The following is a 22,159-nucleotide window of genomic DNA, read 5'->3' on the forward strand; positions in this document are numbered from 1 at the left end:
TTTTGGAGGGGTCAAAGTTATACACAGATTTTTTGACTGTGTGGGGGTCAGTGCCCCAAGCACCCCCTATGTTGTTCAAGGATCAAAATCTTGAACATCTCCACAACAGAATGCTAATAAAATTATGTAGGTATTGGCATAGAAAAACATTCTCAGTATGCTGTTAACTTAAAAAGGCAGAATATAAAACAGTATTACTGATAAAGGATTAGTCTCCAGAGTGTAAAATATCTATAAGCCAATAAGAAAAAGATTCTCTACCCAAAAAGAAATTGGGCAAAGGCAACACACATGTACTTCACAGTGGAGGAAACCAGAAAGGGTAGAAATCCATTGAGAAGGTGTTCAACCTCCCTAGAACTCAGGAAAACATAAAAGAACCATGAGATATTATTTTACACCCATCAGATACATGCATTAAAATGCTAATATCAGAGAGTACAGGTCTGGAGAGGAATAGGGAAAAAGGCACTTGCTTCTCCCGGTATAACAGGGACAAAACTGCCACAAACAGCCTGGAGATCAATTTAGTAAGAAATAGTAATGGTAAGCACAGGCATACCACAGGATCCAGTGACTCTACTGCTAGATTCTGGATGTCTACAGGAATTCCCAAGGTGTGCTGTATTAGTTACCTATTGCTGTGTAACAAATCACCCCAGGAAGTTAGCAGTGTAAAACGACAGACATTACCACCTCATAGGTTCTTTGGTCAGGGGTCTGGATACAGCTTCGCTACTCAAGTTCTCTGATGAGACTCCAGTTGGGCTGTTGTCAGGGCTGTTACCTCATCTGAAGGCTCAGCTGGCATGGGGGGTGGGGGTAGCGATCTGCTTCCAAACTCACTTACATGGTTGTTGGCAGGCTCCCTACAGGGCTGCCTCACAACGTGGCAGCTGGCTTCCTCCAGGGCAAGCGACCCAGGACAGAGCAAGAGAAAGCGTCCAAGACAGAGGCCACAGTCTTTTTACAACCTAATGTCAGAAGTGATATTTCATCCTTCTGCTATTTTGTATCTCTTAGAATCAAATCAATAGATCCAGTCTACACCCAACCCAAGGAGAGGTGATTACACAAGGGTATGAGTACCAGGATGTAGAGATCACTGGGTGCCGTGTCCAAGGCTGCCTTCCACAGTATTCGAGGAGAATCCAGTGTTCACTAAGGCATTCTTTGCAATGGAGGAAAAATGGAAACGACCTAACTCAGGAAAAGGGGAAACGGTTGCTTATTCAGGCAATGGAATTCTACACAGCAGTTAACAAAAAAGAAGACCATGAACGATCCCTTTTTATCCGTATGATGAAGCTCACAAACGGTGCTGTACAAGCTGTCAAAGTTATCGTTACAATTTGTGGCGACTTCCAACACATAAAAACGAATGTGCTATTTTAAAAGGCTATACACATGTGTGGTAAGAGCCCGAAGCATGCCTGACCATAACCCCCACTCCCTGGACAGAGGGGCTCCTCGGGGAAGGGGACAGCAGAGAGGAGGGAGGGGGTGGCTGGGTCTGTCATGTTTACAGGTCTCTATAGAACAATTAATTTAATAAAAGAAAAGAAAATATGATCTTATTTTTGCTAAATTTTGCTAAGTTACATTTCTATTACATTTGTCTAGAGCATGTAATTTTGCTAAATTTTGCTAAGTTATATTTCTATTACATTATCTATGAAGTCTGGATGCAAAGGACATTCTTTTATTCCTTTACAGATTGAAGATGTTTCTGATACTGGACTTCATGAACACCTTTACGTAGACAGAAATGAGTCCGAGGGATGTACAAGAGAATGCTAGCAAGAGCTACACAGGGGGCTGGGTGGTTACGGGGAATTTTTTTCTTCTCCTTTGCTCCTCTATGCTTTCCAGTCTTACCAAAGTAATACAGACTTCTTTAAAAAAATAATCTCATCAAAAATTAAGTCAGGCTCAAAAGCAAAATGGCCACAGGTGAACATCAGAACTTTGAGAGCACCAAGGAATTCCAGTTTACAGGAGACTTGTGGGAGGCAGGAAAATACCTGCCACTTGGAGAAGCAGGACACAGAGTCCCAGGAGCTCCTGGGAGGCCAGGTGAGGGCTTGAGGTCAGCCCGGAGCAGCCTGGGAGGCAGCGGCCCCCCATCCCTGGAGGGACCGGCTTCCGCTGCCAGTGTTGAAGGCTGCAGCGGCAGAGACCGGAGTGCCACCCCTTGACCTCCAGTGCAGGCTGGACTTCCCCAGAGGGTTCACAGAGAGAAGGCAGCAGAAGGCAAAATGCCAAACCAATTCCCAGAGCAGAGGCACAAGCGTCTGCGATTCATTATGACCACCTGATTTATGCTCCTCTCCACCTAACGAGTCCACAGTGAAAACACGCTGCTTTCATCGCAGGCACCAAATAAACTTTACAAAGAGAAGCATCTCTGTCTACGTCTACCTGCCCAAGAGGCTGATTAAAGACCAAGCCCAGCATGGCCCACACTTACTACTACCTCCCAGCCCAGCCCTTGTGAGGAACCCTCCTCCCCACAGGCCTCCACGGGGCCCCTCCTGGCTTCGGCCTGCCTCTCCAGTTGAGGGAGAATGCCCACCCTTCATATCTGACCACCCTCGATCCCTGACTGCACTCCTCATCCCCACCTTTGATGCAGGGGTCCTCGACTAGCTTTAACACAACTCCTGTTAGGCCAGCTTTGCAAGAACACGCAACCTCGGTATCTCCCTTCTCAGTAAAATTCCACCCACCGAGCCCCCGACCCTGCTGTTTCACTGCAATCCCCACTGGCCTTTTGCTGCGCTCTCCACTTGCCGCAGCCCAACAGAAAGGCCTCCTGCCCGTCAACAAGAGCCAGGGTAAGTTCTGTACTGTTCATGGCGCCGCCCCCCCACCCTGAGCAGCAACTAGGATTCAGGGCAGGTGGGGGCCCAAGGAGGCCTTCCTGAGAGCCACTGGGTCAGCGGGTGGTTCCAGAGACAGTGGGAACCTCTTGGGTGGGTGGGATTGAAATGTGTTAGGAAGGGTCAGAGACTGTGATGACCTTTGTGCAACTGCTTGACATCAACAGCAGGAAGAATGTGGGGGAGGCACCGCCTCGAGCTCTGTGTCCTCAGGCAAGTCACTTCCCTCGCAATGCCCTTTGCCATCTTCCACATAAAGGGGAAGGCAAGGAGATGAGAGAAGCAGACTTTTAAGGAACCACTGTTCTGCCATAAATGAGCCATTCCACATTCATGTCTGTCCATCTGTCTGTCAGGGTGAGAGGGGCCTTCGGTGGCCCTCAGAAGCAGGACACACTCGTTTGATATTAATCCCATCACAAAGAAAATCCTGCAGCCCATCTCCATGCGCATGGAGCAAATCAGCGCTCCAAACTAAACTTTGAGCGCAAGAAGGTTTTTTGGATCTAAAGTACTTTTTAGAAAGCCAGTTACCACTAATCGGTTTCAGCAGCAGGACGATGGTGGCGTTCTCTCCTACTGGGGGCTCTTGCTGACTGACCACAGAACCCCACGGTGCCTCAGCCTCCGGCATCTGCCACCTTCTGTCAAACTGGGAGTGCACCTCCACATGTCACCACGCTCCCAAAAGCTAAGTCCCTACCCACTGGGCTGCAGAGAGGGGACAGGTGACCAGTGGGAGACGCCACGGATGCTCAAGGCCAGGACAAATGCCAGTCCCCTCCCCCTGCCTCCGCATCCTGGCCTCCCAGGGGACCCCCAGCTGCACCCAAGCTGCCTTCCCTCTCAGCCACACTCACCTGTCCTTTCTGCACAGTTGTGACAGCTCTCAGGGATAGCTGGCACAGGCCACCTGACCTCCGTGACCTCTAGTGAACACACCTACAATTATAAACGGATTTGTTTTAGAGGCCAAAGAAGGTTTGTGCTGGAAGGGCCTTAGGAATCGTGTACAGTAGTGTTTTCAAACATGGTTGAGGATCTTAAAATGAAACTTACCCAGAACCTCAACAGAATGCAGGTGTAGGGCGGCAGCAGAACAGACAGAGCTGCTCACAGTATTACTCCCCGTGGTGCCTATCCTCTTGCATCCCTGTGGCTCCTCTGCAGGGCAGCCCTACGCAGACCTGCCTGGAGCAGGGTGCACAGGAGCTCAGGGCAGGCAGCCCAGGTGTGCAGAGCGGCCCTACCCTGACCTGCCTGGAGCAGGGTGCACAGGAGCTCAGGGCGGGCAGCCCAGGTGTGCAGAGCGGCCCTACCCCGACCTGCCTGGAGCAGGGTGCACAGGAGCTCAGGGCGGGCAGCCCAGGTGTGCAGAGCAGCCCTACCCTGACCTGCCTGGAGCAGGGTACACAGAAGCTCAGGGCGGGCAGCCCAGATGTGCAGAGCAGCCCTACCCCGACCTGCCTGGAGCAGGGTGCACAGGAGCTCAGGGCGGGCAACCCAGGTGTGCAGAGTGGCCCTACCCCGACCTGCCTGGAGCAGGGTGCACAGGAGCTCAGGGCGGGCAGCCCAGGTGTGCAGAGCGGCCCTACCCCGACCTGCCTGGAGCAGGGTGCACAGGAGCTCAGGGCGGCCAGCCCAGGTGTGCTGAGCAGCCCCACCCCGACCTGCCTGGAGTGGGGGGCACACAGAGGCTAGGGGGCCGGCAGCTCAGGCGAGCAGAGCAGCCCCACCCCGAACTGCCTGGAGCAGGGTGGGGCACAGAAGCTTGTGGCCAGCAGCCCAGGTGTACAGCACGTTACAGCACAGCCAGAAGTCTACGGGTGTGAAATGACAACAGGTGTCACAGGAATCCCTCCTGAGATGACAACAGGGGACAAGAGCTCCCTGATAAAATGACAAGAGATGACACAGGCCTCCCTGGTAAAGGACAACAGGTGACATGTACTTCCTCATGAAATGACAACAGGTGACACAAGAGTCCCTCACCACACTCTGACAAGGGCACTTCACCAGCACAGGTGGCAAGCTCAGCCAGGGCCACAACAGGGTAGCCAATGTAGCTCAGAAACTGATGGCAGCTTATTTATTTCCAAGTCCACAGAAGATCAGAAACCACATCAGAGGGGGAGGAAGGAGCAGCCAGAGAGAACACAGTGCTATGAACAGAGGAGACAGAAAATGGTACAAAACGTGTGAACTTGTGGAAGTCTGAGCATGGTCAGATGGTCCAAAGTTCCCCGGGCACAGCCTGGCCTAAAAACACACCTAAGGAGGCAGGACGTCCATCCCAGCTTTGCCACTGGCTGTGATGGGGCCTTGAGAAGTTAGTGGGAGTTCACTTCTTGTATCCACTCAGCCAGTGAGGATTTCCGAAGTGTCTCCCTGGTTCAGCAATGGCGCTTGCTGCCATAAAGGTCCTGAACAAGGGCCTGGCCCTGGGCCTGAGAATTCAGGTGGAAGGGGTGCCAGCAGGGTCCTCGGGCGGCCGGAAGGGCACGTGCAAAGCTGAGGAGGCAGGACAGATGGCCTTAATCAGCAGATGACAGGCAGCTCTCAAAGTCTGAGGCTGCAGGCACTTGAGAGTGGCAGAGAGGACAGCAGGCAGTCCCCAGAGCTTTAGCTGCCCTGCAGGGGGCAAGCCCCTGAAGCAGGTTGCAGGAGGGTGGTACAGTTGTGTGTGGCTTAGAGAAGTGGTGCCAGCAGCCTGGAGGAGAATGGGTAGGAGGCACACAAGATGGTAATGAAGCCAGCCAGGGAAGTGGGGCGGCCCAGGCCATGCGAGAGGGTCAAGGACAGACCAAGACAAGGACACGGTGGAACACATCTGGAGGCAGAACCAACTAGGCTTTGAGCAGTGGTTTCTCAAACCACAGTTGGTATGCTTGGAATACTTATTTAAAATGCAAAATTCCTAGGTCCCAACCCAACTTCTGACTCGAAAAGCCTGCTGTGGGGCCCAGGAATCTGCATTCTCTGGTAGATGGTCAGGGTCCACCCTTTGAGAAACACAGCATAGACAGAAACTGCTGTGTGAATTAAGTTAATGTCTAGCAAGAACCCAGACTTGGGATGTAAGAGGCACTCAAGGTAGAGTCCCTTTCCTTTTCCTTAGTCAGTACCAGCCACCACCTTTTGAGCATGCTAAGCACCTTAAATACATCATCATTTAAGTTAATCCCTTACCAACCTTACTTCAGCACTATCATTCATGCACCGCAGGCTGAAGTGGGTCCTCTAAATTCATATGTTGATACCCTAACCCCGGGACCCCAGAATGCATTTGTATTTGGACACTGGTTCTTTAAAAAGGTAAGTTAAAATGAGGTCACATGGGTGGACCCAATCCAATCTGACTTGTGTCCTTATAAGAAAAGGAGATGAGGACACAGACACACACAGACGGACAGTCATGTGAGGACAAGTAAAGAGGCGGCCACGGGAGAGAGGCCTCAGCAGGAGCCAAGCCTGGTGAGACCCCGACCTCAGATTTCCAGCCTCCAGAGCTGGGAGAGAATACATTTCCATCAGTTCCACTGGCTGGTCAGAGGGAAACTGAGTGGTGTGGGGAAGTGACCTACCTAGCAAGTAGCCGGGATGGACAGCTGGGACTGAGCACCCCCACCCCCAAAGCTAATGCTCCCAAGTCTATCCTTAAAGGACCAAATAAGAACATTCCGGAGAGAGCTTTCTATATGGTAGGCATCCACCCAAGAGTTATCACCTCTCCTCCTCTTGGGAAGTATCCAGACTAGACCACCAAGCAGGCCCCACTGACCCCCACTACAAGGCCCTCCCCACACACATGGAGATCACCAGATCACCAGGCCACTCTGAAAACGAACACATCTAGCTCACCATAGTAACTGTACAAAGTCGAGTCTTAGTTTAAAAGAAAAAAAAAATCAAAAGGACCAAGACTGCAATAACAGGAAATGTTCTGAGGGCTGAAGACCACGTGTGCAGGTGGAAGGGGAGAGTGCACTCCTCTGCAACACTTGGCTAACCCTAAAGCCGGACTCTGGGTATCCCGCAGTGCTGGGCCCATGCAGTGACACAGGGCCTGTTGCCACCACTATGTTTAGAAAAAACGTAGCAAACCTGAGCCGAGTTGATGGGGTCCCGCACTTTGTTAGTCAGGTCATTAGCTCAGAGTTCCTGGAGCTGGGATCATGCAGGCCCTGGACCCCACTGGAAGCCAGGAATCTGGACTAGGGCAGGGATGGGACACAGGGGCCAGGATGGCAGGAGGGGGCAATGCTGGAGAGAAAGCGCCAAGTGCTGAGAAAGAGACTGGCACGGGGTGTCGCATGGCTACACCCATTCTGGCGGCTCCCAGGGAGAATCCGCTTCCTTGCCTTTTCCAGTCTATACCAGCTGCCCACATCTCTTGGCTCGTGGCACCTCCTCCATCGTAGGGCCGGCAGCAGCCCTGCACTGCATCTCTCCGCCCATTCTTGTCACACCGCCCGCCACTGGACCGCCTACTGCAGGGACAGGCTCCTCCTTTTTAGGGACTCACAATGGCATTGCCCCCTTCAGCCCCGGGATAATCCAAGACACCCTCCCCATGTCACGGTCCTCAATCAAGTTGCAGAGCCCTTCACCGGGTAAGGTAACAATCAAGGCTCCCAGGATTAGGGTGTGGGCCCTTTGGGGGGCCAACACTCTGCCTGCCATGAGACTGCTAAGGGGCTGGATTCCACAAAGCAGAGCCAGTGGATTTCTCACTTCTGGATGCAAGAAACCCTCAGGCGGGGCTCGCAGCCTTCTGAGGCTCACCCCTAGTGCCCTGATGCAGGAGAGATGGGATGGGGCCAGGAAGCTGTTTCCATAATCCCCTCCCAAGAACTCCCCAGACGCTCAAATGTCTGGGATGGAGAGTGTTCAGGTAGAGAAGTAACCCGGATCTTGGTCAACCTGAGTATCAGAGGCCCTGCTCCATGCTAGGCACTGTTCCAGGCCGGACTCAGACACACCTGTGTTCTAACGCAGATTGTCACCTCAGAGCTGCAAATCCCCAGAGGCCACAACCCTTCTGGGCCCCAGTGTCCCGCTGTAAAATGGGATCCTCACCATCACCTGCCTACTGTGGGGAGGGCCTGGGGGACAAAGGAGACTACACACAGAGCCAAGTGCGTGGTACTGCCCCCTGGCCGTCCCTCCACGTCACACGGGGCCAGGATGCTCCAAAACTACACAAGAGCTCCTGGACAGAAATGGCCTCAACTTCAGTCATTGTCACTTACTGAACCAAACAGGCTACTACAAATGGGGCTTCTGGTACCTCTGTCAAGAAATGACAAGTTATGGGTCTGGGGGTAACCATGAATCACCCACTGGTGAACCTCACAGAGTAAGTCATTAGCCTTAGCACCCTCTGCAGAGAACGTCACCCAGGGGATTAAGTCCCACGTAGTCTGGAGGTGAACCACACCATTCTCTATGGGAATAAGACAAGGCTCTGGGCCAAAATTAAGTCCTGACTGAAGGTAAGAGCACTGAACACCCACGGATGACTGGAAAATTGGTTCCTGTCCAGTCTTAAAAATAAATCAGGAAAAAGCCAATTGAGCTGATGTTAGTAAAATAATGAACATGAAGACAGCACTTTAATATACACTTGCCCGTGTAACCCTCCTGACAGCCCCCTGGGTCAGTGTGATTTGCACAGGAGGAAACTGAGGCTCGGAGCAGTTATGTTACTTGCTTGGGGCTCACAGGGCCAAGGAGCAAAAAGCCAGGGTCCAAGGCCACCATTAGCCATTGCATGGGACCCAAGAGCAGCCACCAGCATGGCCCCTCCTATAGCTCAGCTCACCCACAATAGGTACCTGGGGAGCCGCTTTACACATTTGGGGGTAACAGAACCACTAGTCATGAAGTACACATTTTGAAATTCTGTCTAACATAATCTGGGAAAACACAAAGTATTTCTCCAATTGCAAATCACAGGAGTAGTGGGGAAGGTGACCTGGATCCCAGGTGGACTCAGGTGACAGGAGGCCTTCCATACGCTGGACAGGCTTGTGTCCTTGGGGGACAGGCAGCAGTACCCCCCCTTAAGAGCTGGGGCCTACAGCGAAAGTCAGGGTGAGCTCCACGTGCTCTGGCCACTTGGAGGAAGAGCTTGCTCTAGCTTGGTGAAGGACAGACAGCAAAGACGAGGAGCAGGAGGCCAGAAGGGCACACTGATGCGTGTGCGGGGTGGCAACGGCCCGGCCACAGTGTGGCTTGGGGGGTCCAGAGGCCATGGTGGCCAGCAGCCCAGGCCGGGAGCCTGGGGCATCTGTCAGCAAGCACCAGCCAATTTCAGCGTGCGCGGGGTGGGGACAAGTGTGCTATACAGGGCGGAGTATGTGTCGGGTGACACCGCCCCAACTCCCCCAAGGGAGAAACCACATGTCTCATATATTTATCAATGCTGCTGCTGAGAAGGAATGAGAGTCCCTCGTGCAGAGCTCAAGAGGCTTCAGCCAGCCTCACACATTCTCCCCTTTGATTCTCAACCTAACCTGGCAAGCTGGCCAGGGCGGGGCCTTACCAAGCTACAGTTCACAGGTAAGGACACTGAGGCTGGGGCATGGAAGGCAGGCAGGCCAACCCACACCCACGTAGCTCACTCCCAGCCCACATGTCCAGCCACCACTGCCTGAGGGGCCAGTCAGGTTCTGGAAGCAGGACCGACCACAGGGCTCCCAGCATCTGCTTTAAGAGCCCGACAGCCTCCTTCCACACACCCTGGAGCCAACACCCCATTCCCAGCAACGTGCTGGAGCTGACTGGGCAGCATTCCCGTGTGGCACCTCGGCCAGTGGGGCAGAGAGACCCCCTCCACACTCACTTTGAGAAGCAACCCCAAGAGAATATGGCTGAACTTTACACCCCCTGCCAAGCAAGACTGGAAGCGAACCTGTCCTCCAGGGCAACCTGCTGTTTCTGGGTTTATCCGCCCAGGAGGTATTCAGTGAGCACCCATCAGGCAACCGGGGACCAAGATGGGCTCTTGCCACGGAGGAGAGAGGACGAATAGCCTGTGGCAGACATCCAGCCTCAATCCTGTGGCCCTCTGCACTCTCCAGGGCCTCACGTTCAGGTGGACACTCAGACCCCCCTGCAGCAGGTCAAACGTTAGTGTGACAACCTATTTTCTGCACAGAGTTTAAAAATCCCCAACTGCTGCATCATTTCCCAACAACTGTCTCCCTCCCATAGAGCTGAAAAGGCCAGTCGCATCTCATTCAACAAGAACCCAGACCAAGGCCCCACAAAGACACTATTTAGCCCCAATTTAGCTTGAAAGGCAGGACCACAGGGCAGGGACCGGTGAGTCAGCCAGGTGACACCTTTGTGGGCACTCCCAGGCCCACCTTGCAGCTAGAAGAGCAGATGTTTAACACACACTTGCAGTTCCGGCTCGTGACACACACTGTGTTAGGCAGCTTCTCTGCAGCGATACCTCAAAAGAGACATCAGGGCAGCTCTGGCCCCCAGCTAGAGGCTGAGGCCTGGTCAGCTGGGTGCTGGCATGAGACCCACTCTCAGGCAGCCTCTGTGGAGGCAGGTGCAGGGCAAAGACAAGCAGCGTGGGCCCCAGGCCTGCCTGGGAGACGGCAGCAATGCTGTCCAGCACTGGAGAGTCCACAGCAATCTTGGCACAGCCGCCTGAGGGCCCTGAGACCTTGGACAAGCCACCCTCTAAATCCCAATGTCTGTAAATCCCTCATCTGTAAAATAATCACCCAGAGGCTGGGTAAGTAAACCTGAAGAATAAATAAACTTAAATGATGGCTGGGGAACTCATCCATGAAGTGAAAACCCCCAGAAGATGTGCTTATGGCAGCTAGTAGGTTGAATTCCAACAACCCTCCCCGACCCCCAATCCAGGTGGGCAGGTATTCACTGGCCATTAGCCAAGATAACAAAGACTGTCATGTTCACCAAAGGTCGGTTAAGACAGGTAAAGCTGGGGAGCAGGTTCTTCACCTTCCCTCATCTCTATTATTCTGGTTGCCCCAAAATGCAGGCTGAAAACCAGCAGGCTAACCAGGACTCCTAATGATGAATGAGTAGTGCTGAGTGGCCATTACACTCACAGCCATAGAGTGGCTGTCCCTAAAGTGAGGGCGCTGAGGCAGAAGGGAAGTGACTTTTCTGCCGAAGGTCATGAAACAGGTAGCTGGGCTGTACCCAGACCTGACTGCAGAGAGCGCCACCCCTGCCTGGAGAAACGCAGTCACTAGAGCCAGGCCCAGAGAGAACTTCGGAGTAACAGACCACTTGACACAGAGCTGTTGTCATGGCAACCGAAGTCCTAACAACTTTGGCATTTCCACAACCTTTGATTGATCCGGTTCTCAAAATTAACATTAAAATGAAAACAGTGTTTGCATTTAATTTATTTTAATTGGCTTTTACATAACTACCCATCTTGGTTTCACCCTTAATAACAACAGGGTGGGTGAGTTCTTAAGAGAATAGGACCCTTACAATAAATAGCAAGATGAAAGCTAATAATTTAAAATTTTCATGCTTTGGAAAAATCCTTCCCTGACTTTTTGAACATACATTTTGCTTAATTCTTTTTCTTTTCTGGGAAGACAAGCAGGACCTTTTGCAAGAAGTTCATCTTTAAGATGGCTCTTGAATCACAGAAGATTGGAATGCATTTGTGTGCAGTTCAAGGTGTGCCTGGTGGACAATGACGTGTATGTGAATTCCAAGAGGACCGAGACTTTGTTGTCTTTGTTTTTTCCTCCGTTGACATACCTCCCGTGCCTGGAGGAATCCTGTGCATAGGGTGGGCACTCAGTGACTCTGCTGAATGAAGGAATGAGAACTTCCTCTCACTGCCTGAGATTAAGTACGCACAGCATTTAGGACAGAGCCAGTCACCTGAGTTTTCATGCTATTTTCACTGCAAGTGAAGTGCAGTTCCCACCTGGAGAAGGTGGGGCACTCTGGGTCTATAAGGATAAGGGGCGCAGGGGGGCCTCATCTGGGGGCCGGCCCTTGTAACTGCCTGAATACGCAGGAACCGCAAGGACCCTCCACAGGCGTGATGCAAAGCCCAACGCAGAACAGAGAGGTGACCGGAGCATGTTGGGTCTCTGCTCCCCAGGGCTTTCTGCCTGCTGGGAAGAAAGACTTCCTCTTTTAATGCCATTCCCTCTGAGAGGTGTGCTAACCCTGATGGTGGAGTAAGGTGCTCAGGGCACCCACAAGGAGAGGGATCATCGGGCATGAGAAGCCCCACTCGCTTCTGGAAGGATGCGTAGGTACTCACCAGTCGGGGCGGGCTGTGGGGGAGGGTCCTCCCCTCAAGTACAGGAATCAAGATGAGGGCTCTCTTGCCCCCGACCCAAGGCCTACAATGGGGTGCACCTGCAGGCCAAGACCAGCTCCACTTGGTCAGGCAGGTCAGTCCTGAGAAAAGGCCGAGTTTTTTGCATGGCAAGTGCTTACCCCACCCCACCCTGGGCCCTCCAGTCCCTAACAGAGGCGACCACACGGGTGGCGGGAATCTGGGAGCACGTTTAAGTGAAGCTGCTTGCTACATAAATACATGCTCTGATTGAGCCAAGCTTGACTGTGTTTCAACAAGTGCTTTTCATCTGAGCAGTAAGTTCCCAGGCTGCCCAGCACACAGCTGGTTACTCGCCGCCTGACAGACGGACGAAGGAGCAGCTCTCAAGCTGGGGAGCACCAGTGAGAGGCTATAAATGGCCTTTGCCGTCTCCTTTGTGAGGCTCAGACGATGTGGCCCCCAGCCTCTTCTGCAGGCTGCCATCTTGCAGGAGGAAAATGAAAACCACAGGGTGACCCCAGATGGGGAAAGAAAAAGAGCAGAAGACTTGAAACTCAATTTTCACAAGGGTGGCATACAGACCCAGCAGGGCAGCCTGCCATTCTGCACGGTCATGTGCTTATTCAAGGACTGGTGGTGTGGTTCTCATGTTTATACAGCGCTCTGGCGTTTACACAAGGTCTAATGGCTGCTTTTATGACAGTCCTGGGAGGAAGGCTTTATCATTCCCATTTCATGGATGAGGACACAGGTGCTCCAGGGCAGTGCCCCAGCAGACCCAAGGGACCTGCACACAAAAGGCGGTGGTGGCAGCTGTTGTTTAAGCCTCAGGAAGGGAAAGACAGGGACAGAATCCACAGAAGTGGACTTTTTTTTTCAAAAGAAGTAGATTTTTGCCTTTTAAAAGGACTGTCTATTCACTATCCATTAGGTGGTAAGGAAGTCAGTCCTACATCAAGGAGAGACATCTCTAATCTGCAGTTGCCCTCCAGACTGGCGTTCAGCCAGGCAGGAGTCTCTAGGCCACAGTGCTTGGGGCCGGAGTGTTGTTTTCTTGTCCACATCACAGCATTCCTGTGGCTTTAAGACCAAACCTCCCCAGTCAGATGGCCATACATACAGGGGCTGGAGTCTGCCACTTTCTCAATATCTCAGACGTCCACTGCAACCACCAGCAGCCTCTTCAGGCTGTCACAAGCCCTCTTGAGGTCCCTTCCAGTTAACGAGCTTGCGCAAAATGGGTCATCCAGCAGCGGGGCTGCGCTAGGCCTCAGCTTACACAGAAGGGCAGAAAACGTGCCTTTTGCTGATGAAGCCACTGCACAAAGCAGCACTGGTGGGAACAGCAGTGGTGTCCTGCGCCCTCCGGCTGCTGCTGCTGTGGGGGGCTCTGGGACTGTGAGGTCTGAGGATGCAGAAGCCGAACAGGATGACAGGAGAAAGGAAACTGCCAGGCATTTGACAAGACCCAGCAAGTGCAAAGAGCTGTCCATACAGTCAACCACCAAGTGACTACCTAATTTAGAATCTGTTAGATGGGGTAGGACGCAAGAATATGCATGAAGAGGATTTGGGAAGTGTATAAAATTAGGGGAAGTGGACTGATAAAGCCCTGTTCTATATTCTGGAAGATACCTATGAATAAGAACAAATCAAACAAAATAGCTGCTGTCTCACCCCTCCAACAAGGCCCACCTACCCCCATGGGACACCGAGGTTTCCCGGCCTGTGGTTTGGCAGTGGCTGACGTGTAAGCCAGAGTGGCTTAGCCCAGGGCCCCTCCGTGGCTCACCTGTCCTGGGTCACAGCCATAAGTAAGCTCTGCAAGGGCAGGGCCCCCAACATCCTGTTCACCATTTTATCCCCAGGCCCAGAGCCTGGCTTGGCATATGATATAAATATTGAACTAATTTGTTGAACTGTATGGGGTGATAATCATTCACACTAAAGAAAGCATTCCCAGCTTTATTAGAGGTTTTGTTCTGGCTGCTTTGGGTAGGTATTCCCCCGATGCACTGTAGCATTTCTGGCAGGAAAGGGAGGGGTACACAGTGATAATAATTAAGCAAACAGGAAGGAAGGCAAAATGATGTCAGAAATCACTATTGTAAGTCAATAAAACATCATTTTTGTTTAGGAAATTTTTATTTACATGCACAATTTCAGAAACACCTCATAAATGTGAGGTTTATTCCTTTTCCAGGATGACTGGGATACCTGGGAAACCACAGGGACACACCTGGTCTCCATGGTAATGTACCTGTTTCCAGTGCTGGAGAGCTTCCTACCTGCCTCCATGTGCAATCTGCAGGAACCTGAGGACCCAGCTTTCAAAAATAGCAAGCTGAACACTGGAGCCATACTAATTTTTTTAAAATATGGTTTCCTTATGGTGCAGGTCCTGAAATAATTTACCAGATGTGTATGGAATTTTACTGACGATTATATTTTCTTTTTCAAGATCACAGATATGGACAGAAGATCATAAGATGTGATTTTTCTTTTATTTTTTTATTTCTAACCCAAGAAACTATAAGCAGACACTGAGCTAATAGCAAAGACAATCTCTGGTTTCTCACATTTCATGGCAATATTATTTGCCTGGAGAGAAGACCCAACCCCCAGCACCTCTGTCTTTCATTCATCCTGAAATTAATCTTTCATATTAGCTAGTTTCTCTGATGGCTGGCCTCGTCTTCCTAGCTGTCTACTGCTGACTCAATATCCTGGACAAAGACAGATTAAAGCTCTGGAAAACAACGGGAATAACAGCCTAAGAAGTTTCTGGAGGGAGGCCACAGAAAGCCAGGCATGACCCTCCCAAGGCCTGAGATGACCCTACTGACCAGCCAGTGAGTGAAGACAGTCAGCCCAAGGTCCAAGGCAGGAACAGTGCAGGCAGGGGGCGAAGACCACCCCCAGGAGCTGAAGGGCAGCAGATTTACTCTCAGGGGGTCATGAAGGAAGGGTAGGGATGGGGAACAGAAGTTATTTTCAAAAAGGGAGCTGAAAAACATCGGCCTGATAGACGAACGGTAAGGAGATTGTTCCCAGAAGAGGCCACTGAACCCCTGGAGAAGGAAAACCAGTGGAAGATGAAAGGGGGGCAGGTGGTACAAGCCCATCAAACCACCTCTCTGAAATCCCCACGGTTCACCCAGCAGGAGCCGCAAGGGCTCCTTCCAGCTCGAGAACCAAAGCGAAGCCCGGATTCATGCACGTTCTGGATCCAGACAACCACGCGCTCCCACGCTGGGGCGGCGAACGTCTCGGAAGACTTGGAACGTTTTTCTTTATATCCCAGTTAATAGAGTTACGTAGTATTGAATTTAGATGAGAGCAACAAATTCTAATGATACATTATGACAAATTTCTGGTTCAAAGCATTACAAGTATGGAATTTGTAGATTCCAGCCAGTCTGACCATAAAAAGAAAGTTTGCTAAGCAAATTAAGAGAGTAAATGAGATTATCTGAAGAATGTGCTCTTGGGTTCCTTTTTAAGACCTTTTTTTTATTTCTGATTACAAGAGTGCTACATGCCCATTGGAATGTAGAAAAATATGAAAAAGCAGGAAAGAGGAAGCAATCATGATCCCCTCAGACTCAGCCACTGTTAACAGTTTGGTATATTTCCTTCTCCTCTGTTTTCTCTGACTTCTTCCCTCCCCAAACATAACTGACATGAACTGTCTGTATAGTTCTATATCTTGCTTCCTGGCCCATATTTTGGAAAAATGTTTAAATTGCTTATTTTCAACTCCTTTTGGCAACTACTACTGTACTGCCATAAAGATGCTCATTTCAAAGATTTCCTAGTAATTCATTCATTGAATTAATTCAGGACTTTGTATTAATACATGTACTTTTGTCTGTAAATAACACAATTACCTGTCTTCTATAATACTGCTCATTTTGACTTTTCTCTAATTCATAATCAATCAAAACAAGAAGCTCAGTTCACCAGTTTCTTAGAGAATCAGTGGTGCAGCCTCCCAGGAGCCCAGAACTGCACCCTTACAACGGGGAAGGCCACGTCCTCCATACTCATTTTCCTTGGGTTGATGGCCTCCTAAAGGAATCGCAAGCAGCTTCTGAATAAAGCACCAGATCTAGAACCTAAGAACTTAGCTCAACCGCCAACCTTCTTCTGAGCTCCCACAGCGAATACCCCGCTGAAATCACTCACCTCCTTTGTAGCCTTAGCCCATCTTCTCCATCTTGTTCCTGGCACGAGAAGTTGTAACGAAGTGTTGAATGGACAGGTGGGTGGATGGAGCACAGAGCTCACCGCCCTGACTTTGCTGTCTCCTGGCCCTACCCCTTCCTTCTAATCTGTGCTCCACAAATTTCTCTGTCGGTATCATCAGCTTCTTCTGAATTATGATGCTAGCTCTTAAGACGGCAGTTAAGGTGTCTGTTTTCTAAGAGGTTCACTTTTTTTGCAGCCAGTTTAGCTATGAAAATTCTCTCTATGCTTAGTGCTGGATGTGCCCTACAACTCAAGTTTACATTTTTAAATATTTTTCCTGAATTGTAGAGCTGACAGAGAATTTAGTGGTTATCTAGTCCGGAGCTCCATTTGACAAATGAGGACACTGAGATCTGGACAGGAAAATCGAGACATTAGTAATGGGATGGGGGTCACCCCACCAGCCATAAAGCCCTGTTGGCTTCCAGATCACTGTCCTCAACTTTAGTGGATGTGACTCCTGCACTGACCTGCCCAATCACACTCAGGCTTGCAAAGTGAGAGCCTTCCACAAAGCTGTTCAGTTTAAATAATTCAATTTACCCACCATCCTACAGTTGAGGGAAGAGGGTGGTGGTTCACCCCACATCAAGGCATCTACTGAATTCCAGGCTCTGTGCCAAGAACTGTGGGCCACCAGGGAGAAATCCATAGGGTCCTGCAAAAAGGCCCACTGCCCTGGAGAGGTGGACAAGCACAGCACCCAACCAGCCCTGGAGAGGAAGGTCAGCAGAGGACCTGGAGGCTAAGCCAGGAGCCCAATTTGTCTTCCTTGCAGGGATGAAGGGAGCTCAAGAGAATGGGTGCCACCAGCTCTCTCCTGGGTCTGAAGGACTGATAGATTAGTCAAGGTTCTCCAGAAAAAGAGAACTAATATATGAGAAGATCTATTATAGGAATTGGCTCTCACAATTTTGGAGGTCAAGAAGTTCCACAATCTGCCATTTACAAGCTGGAGAACCAGGAACTATATCTCAGTCCAAGTCTGAAGGCCTGAGAACCAGGAACACGGATGTCGGCAGACAGGAGTAGATAGATGTCCCAGCTCAAGCAGACAGAGGGAATTCCTCTTTCTGCTACCCTGCTGTTGTATTTGGGCCCTCAGCTGATTGCAAGATGCCCACCCACATTAGGAGAGCATCTTTACTCAGTCTACTGATTCAAGTGCTAATTTCTTCCAGAGGCACTCTCACAGACACACCCATAAATCATGTTCTATCAGCTACCTGGTCATCCCTTAGCCCTGAGAATACATAAAATTAGATTTCACAGGGGGGATTTTCCAAGAATCTTCCAAATCAGTGGTGATAAGGCCACTTCAGAGCAACATTCCATCAACCACCCATTTGGGTTCTCTATGCCCACCATCATCCTGTCCTAACTCCCCTCTTTACCCTAGTAGTATCCCCCCTTCCCTGCAAAGAGCAGCTAGTTCAGCAGAAATGGGCTATGTGAGGCACTGGCCTGAAATCTGGGAAAATGTTAGGACTGGATGGTGGTGGTGGTAGTGGTGAAGGTGATGATGGTGATAAGGATGGTGAGGGGGTGAGGGTGACGGTGATGGTGACAGTGGTGGTGGTGATGGTGGTGGTTACAGTAACGGCTGTGATAGTGCTGGTGGTGATGATGGTTATGAGGAGGAGGATGGTGATGGTGGTGCTGCTGCTGCTGCTGATGGTGGTGATGGTGGTGGTGACGGTTCTGACGGTGGTGACAGTGGTGGTGGTGGTGGTGACGGTGGTGACGGTGGTGACGGTGGTGGTGACAGTGGTGATGGTGGTGGTGACAGTGGTGGTGACAGTGGTGGTGGTGGTGGTGGTGATGGTGACGGTGGTGGTGGTGATGGTGATGGTGACGGTGGTGGTGGTGCTGACGGTGGTGATGGTGGTGGTGGTGATGGTGGTGACAGTGGTGGTGGTGGTGTGGTGATGGTGGTGGTGGTGACAGTGGTGGTGGTGGTGGTGGTGGTGATGGTGGTGACAGTGGTGGTGGTCGTGTGGTGATGGTGGTGGTGGTGGTGATGGTGGTGACAGTGGTGGTGGTGACGGTGGTGACGGTGGTGGTGACAGTGGTGGTGGTGGTGGTGACAGTGGTGGTGGTGGTGGTGACGGTTCTGATGGTGGTGACAGTGGTGGTGGTGGTGGTGGTGATGGTGACGGTGGTGGTGGTGATGGTGATGGTGACGGTGGTGGTGGTGCTGACGGTGGTGATGGTGGTGGTGGTGATGGTGGTGACAGTGGTGGTGACAGTGGTGGTGGTGACGGTGGTGACAGACAGTGGTGGTGGTGGTGGTGATGGTGATGGTGACGGTGGTGGTGGTGCTGACGGTGGTGATGGTGGTGGTGGTGACAGTGGTGGTGGTGGTGGTGGTGGTGATGGTGGTGACAGTGGTGGTGATCGTGTGGTGATGGTGGTGATGGTGGTGGTGATGGTGGTGACAGTGGTGGTGGTGACGGTGGTGACGGTGGTGACGGTGGTGGTGACAGTGGTGGTGGTGGTGGTGACAGTGGTGGTGGTGGTGGTGACGGTGGTGGTGGTGACGGTGGTGGTGGTGGTGTGGTGATGGTGGTGGTGGTGACGGTGGTGGTGGTGGTGACAGTGGTGATGGTGGTGACAGTGGTGGTGGTGGTGTGGTGATGGTGATGGTGGTGGTGGTGGTGATGGTCGTGGTGGTGGTGATGGTGGTGGTGGCGGCGGTGATGGTGGTAATGATGGTGGTGATGGTGGTGACAGTGGTGGTGGTGGTGTGGTGAGGGTGGTGGTGGTGGTGGTGATGGTGCTGATGGTGGTGCTGACGGTGGTGATGGTGGTGGCAGTGGTGTTGATGACGGCTATGAGGAGGAGGAGGAGGATGGTGGTGACAGTGACCAGGAGGAGGAACATGTGGATGCACAGGGAAGTGCCTGGCCCAGAACAGGACGAGGGGTAGGGGGCTGCAGGCCACAGTGAGATCCTTATACCGGCTTTGGGGTCCCTTGCTGAGGAGAACCTGAACTCTTCGCCCCCACTGTGCCCTCCCGCCCCCCACACCCGCCGACAATGGTGAGAATGATCCCCAAATGCATAGCTGTCACTTTATAGTAGCTCTGATGACAACCAGCCAGGCCGTATTGTTCTTTAGGTCTGGTAATAGCATATCACCAGGAACACATGCTAATAAAAGCAGCGTTCTTTACCCCACCTTCAGAGAAAAAGAAGAGGGCAAGGCTCTCCAGAAAAATAAAAATGGATCATACGTGCCGAAGGTCCAACGTGAAGGAAAGCCAGGTCTTTGCATTATCTGAGGCCTGTTTGTACCCTCACTTACCAGAAAGAAGCCAGAGAAGCCACCACATTTTGTCTCCCACACCTGGAAGCTGAGCCAGACTGTCCAGGCCGTGTCACCATGCACGGGATTGGCACTGCACGAATGAGGATTTTTAATAAAGCCTTGTTCCTGTGGCTGCCACCCTGCACTTTGGAGAGGGCAGAGAGAGAGAGACAAACACGCCACCAGTCCTGCCACCCATGACCCTGCCTCAGCCCACATTTGGGGCAGGCTTTTCTGGACATCCCATGCTCACTCTGGCAGGAGTGACTATGCAGCCACAAACATAAATACAGAAAATTGTACATCGGAAATCATTTTTTTAACCCAGCTGATTGATTCTGAGAGGTTCTCACTTCCCTCCAAAAACAGATTACTGTGCAGCTAAGAGGATGGGAGTGACACAGGGAAGGGTGGGGAGCTGCTGTCAATTCTGTTTCCTGGAAACTGTCGATTAAATGCACAGAAAGCAGAGACCAAGCATTCTGCTATTGGAGGGAAAAAAGCACTGTGATACATGGACGCCGCTGCACAGAACCATCACTTACCATCACTCTGCCGGTGTTCCCAGGAGCACCCCACCGGCCCACCGGCACACCAGCACACACATATTCAAACTCAGTATGTGCTTGCAAGCAAGTGTGTGGGGGCAGGGGCCAAGAGGTTGGGATTGGTTATACCTGAGAAATAACCAGCAGATCCCTCCGTTCAGCACCCTCCACTGCCCCCACCCCCAAGTTCAGGGACATCGTGGCTGCATCAGGACCCTGGGAGATGCTTTGCAGAAGACATGAGCTGGGACAGTCCAAAATGGCAGTTCCCCAAACTCCATATAATGACCCTCACTGGCTCCCTTCCAGGAGGCTTCACACACACCCCCAGGCTCTCACATTTACTGCCTTACTATTACAGTCTGGGTCAAAGTATGCTGAACAAACCAGAATTTTAGAAGAAATACTTAGTGACAGATAAGACACTGACACTCAAGAACATTTAAACAGCAATAGTAGCCATAACCCTTACCACAGGCCATGTGGCCAGTCAAAGGCTTGGCTGGGTACTCTACATCCGGGTTCCATGTGATTGTCTAAGGTGGGCCTAGAGCCCCTTTTTGTACATAAGCAAACAGACTCAGAAAGTGTCGCCCAGCCAACAAATGACAGAGCAGAGACTGATTCAAACCCAGATCTGTCTGACCCCAACACCACTGACCTTTCACCCCTGACCTTTCCCCTGGGATATTTTACAAACAGGATCTAACAATCCTGACCCTTCAGAAAGAAGCAAGACACTCTTGCTGTCCACCATGAAATTCTCTGCATTGGTGGGAGAGAGACAATTGGTGACCCGGTGGTCCATGCACCAGACCCAGATCTACCTGCATCACTGGGCATGAATGCTGTCTCGGGCTGCACACCTGTAAAGGGGGTCTCCCTCTCTGCTACTTTCCTCAAAGAACAAAAGTGATACAAGAAGAGAAGTTCTTCTGAAACTCACAAGGCATGGAATCACACTCCCTCCCTCCCAAGGGCCAGCCTCCCTCCCTCTATCCACCAGAAACCTCACTACGGGTACATGCACTCAGATTGAGTCATTCGTACCTGGTCAGCTGTGAGCCAGGTCCTGCAGAAAATGAAGACGTGTCCTGTGCCACTCATGCCCTAAAAGGAGTTTCCATTGCTTGGTAAGCAATGACAAGAAAAACTAAACATCAACCCAGGAAAAGCCACAAAAGGGCATATCCTTACTACCAAACAGGGTGGGAGAGAAAGTGGCCCGCTGTAATTCTTGGTTCTACTTCCTGCTAACGGCTTTGGGCTACTTGTTAGGCTCGGGGCATCCTCCATTTTTTCATTCAAAGAATGGGTTTGATCCCATTTGCCTCACATGTTCTTGCCACGACAAGATAATGTACATGGCAGGGCCCCATATCAGTTACACTCCCTGTATTTTAAATTCCAACACTCCACTGGATACTCAGGAGTTCACAGAGAAACAGGAAGGAAGCAACTCCCTTCAGTCCAACCAACAAGCCTTGCACGTGTGCCCAGCACTGCACTGGGTGAGGGGTGGGGGCTAGCGAGACGGGTCCTGCATGGCAGGCACGCCACACCACAGGGAGCCAAGCACCCAGCTACCTCACGGCAACAAGGGAGCAATCCATCAGTCCTAGCCGAGACTTGGGGACGGCCGGACGCCCTCGCGGAAGAGGCCCTGGGGCACATCTGCAAAAGGAGCCTGGGAAGGAAAACCAATTGGCACCCCCAGCCCAACACCAAGCCCAGGGAGAGCCTCTTGTCCAGCTTCCAGAGCCTGGCTGGGTGCGAGGCACACACAGGTGCTCGGAAGGACACTTACTGGGACAGAGAATGACCCGGGGGTGGCAGGAGTGGAGTGACGTGATAAAGT

General features: G+C 51.5%; 1 protein-coding gene across 4 annotated transcripts in view; it reads right to left on the bottom strand.

Annotated features, from left to right (window-relative positions):
- The window catches only part of HPCAL1 (hippocalcin like 1), a 103,866-nt gene that overhangs the window by 76,848 nt on the left and 4,859 nt on the right, over nucleotides 1-22,159 (bottom strand). Inside the window, exon 1 of one of the 4 annotated variants that reach the window (XM_037026500.2) lies at nucleotides 3,743-3,804. The exons of the other annotated variants lie outside the window; for them this stretch is intronic. The gene's annotated coding sequence lies outside the window, so the exon portion shown is untranslated. Of the gene's footprint in view, nucleotides 1-3,742; nucleotides 3,805-22,159 lie in introns of those variants that run through there. 4 annotated transcript variants of the gene reach the window in all.

Source organism: Manis javanica, chromosome 1, assembly GCF_040802235.1.
Source record: "Manis javanica isolate MJ-LG chromosome 1, MJ_LKY, whole genome shotgun sequence".
NCBI classification, from domain to species: Eukaryota; Metazoa; Chordata; class Mammalia; order Pholidota; family Manidae; genus Manis; species Manis javanica.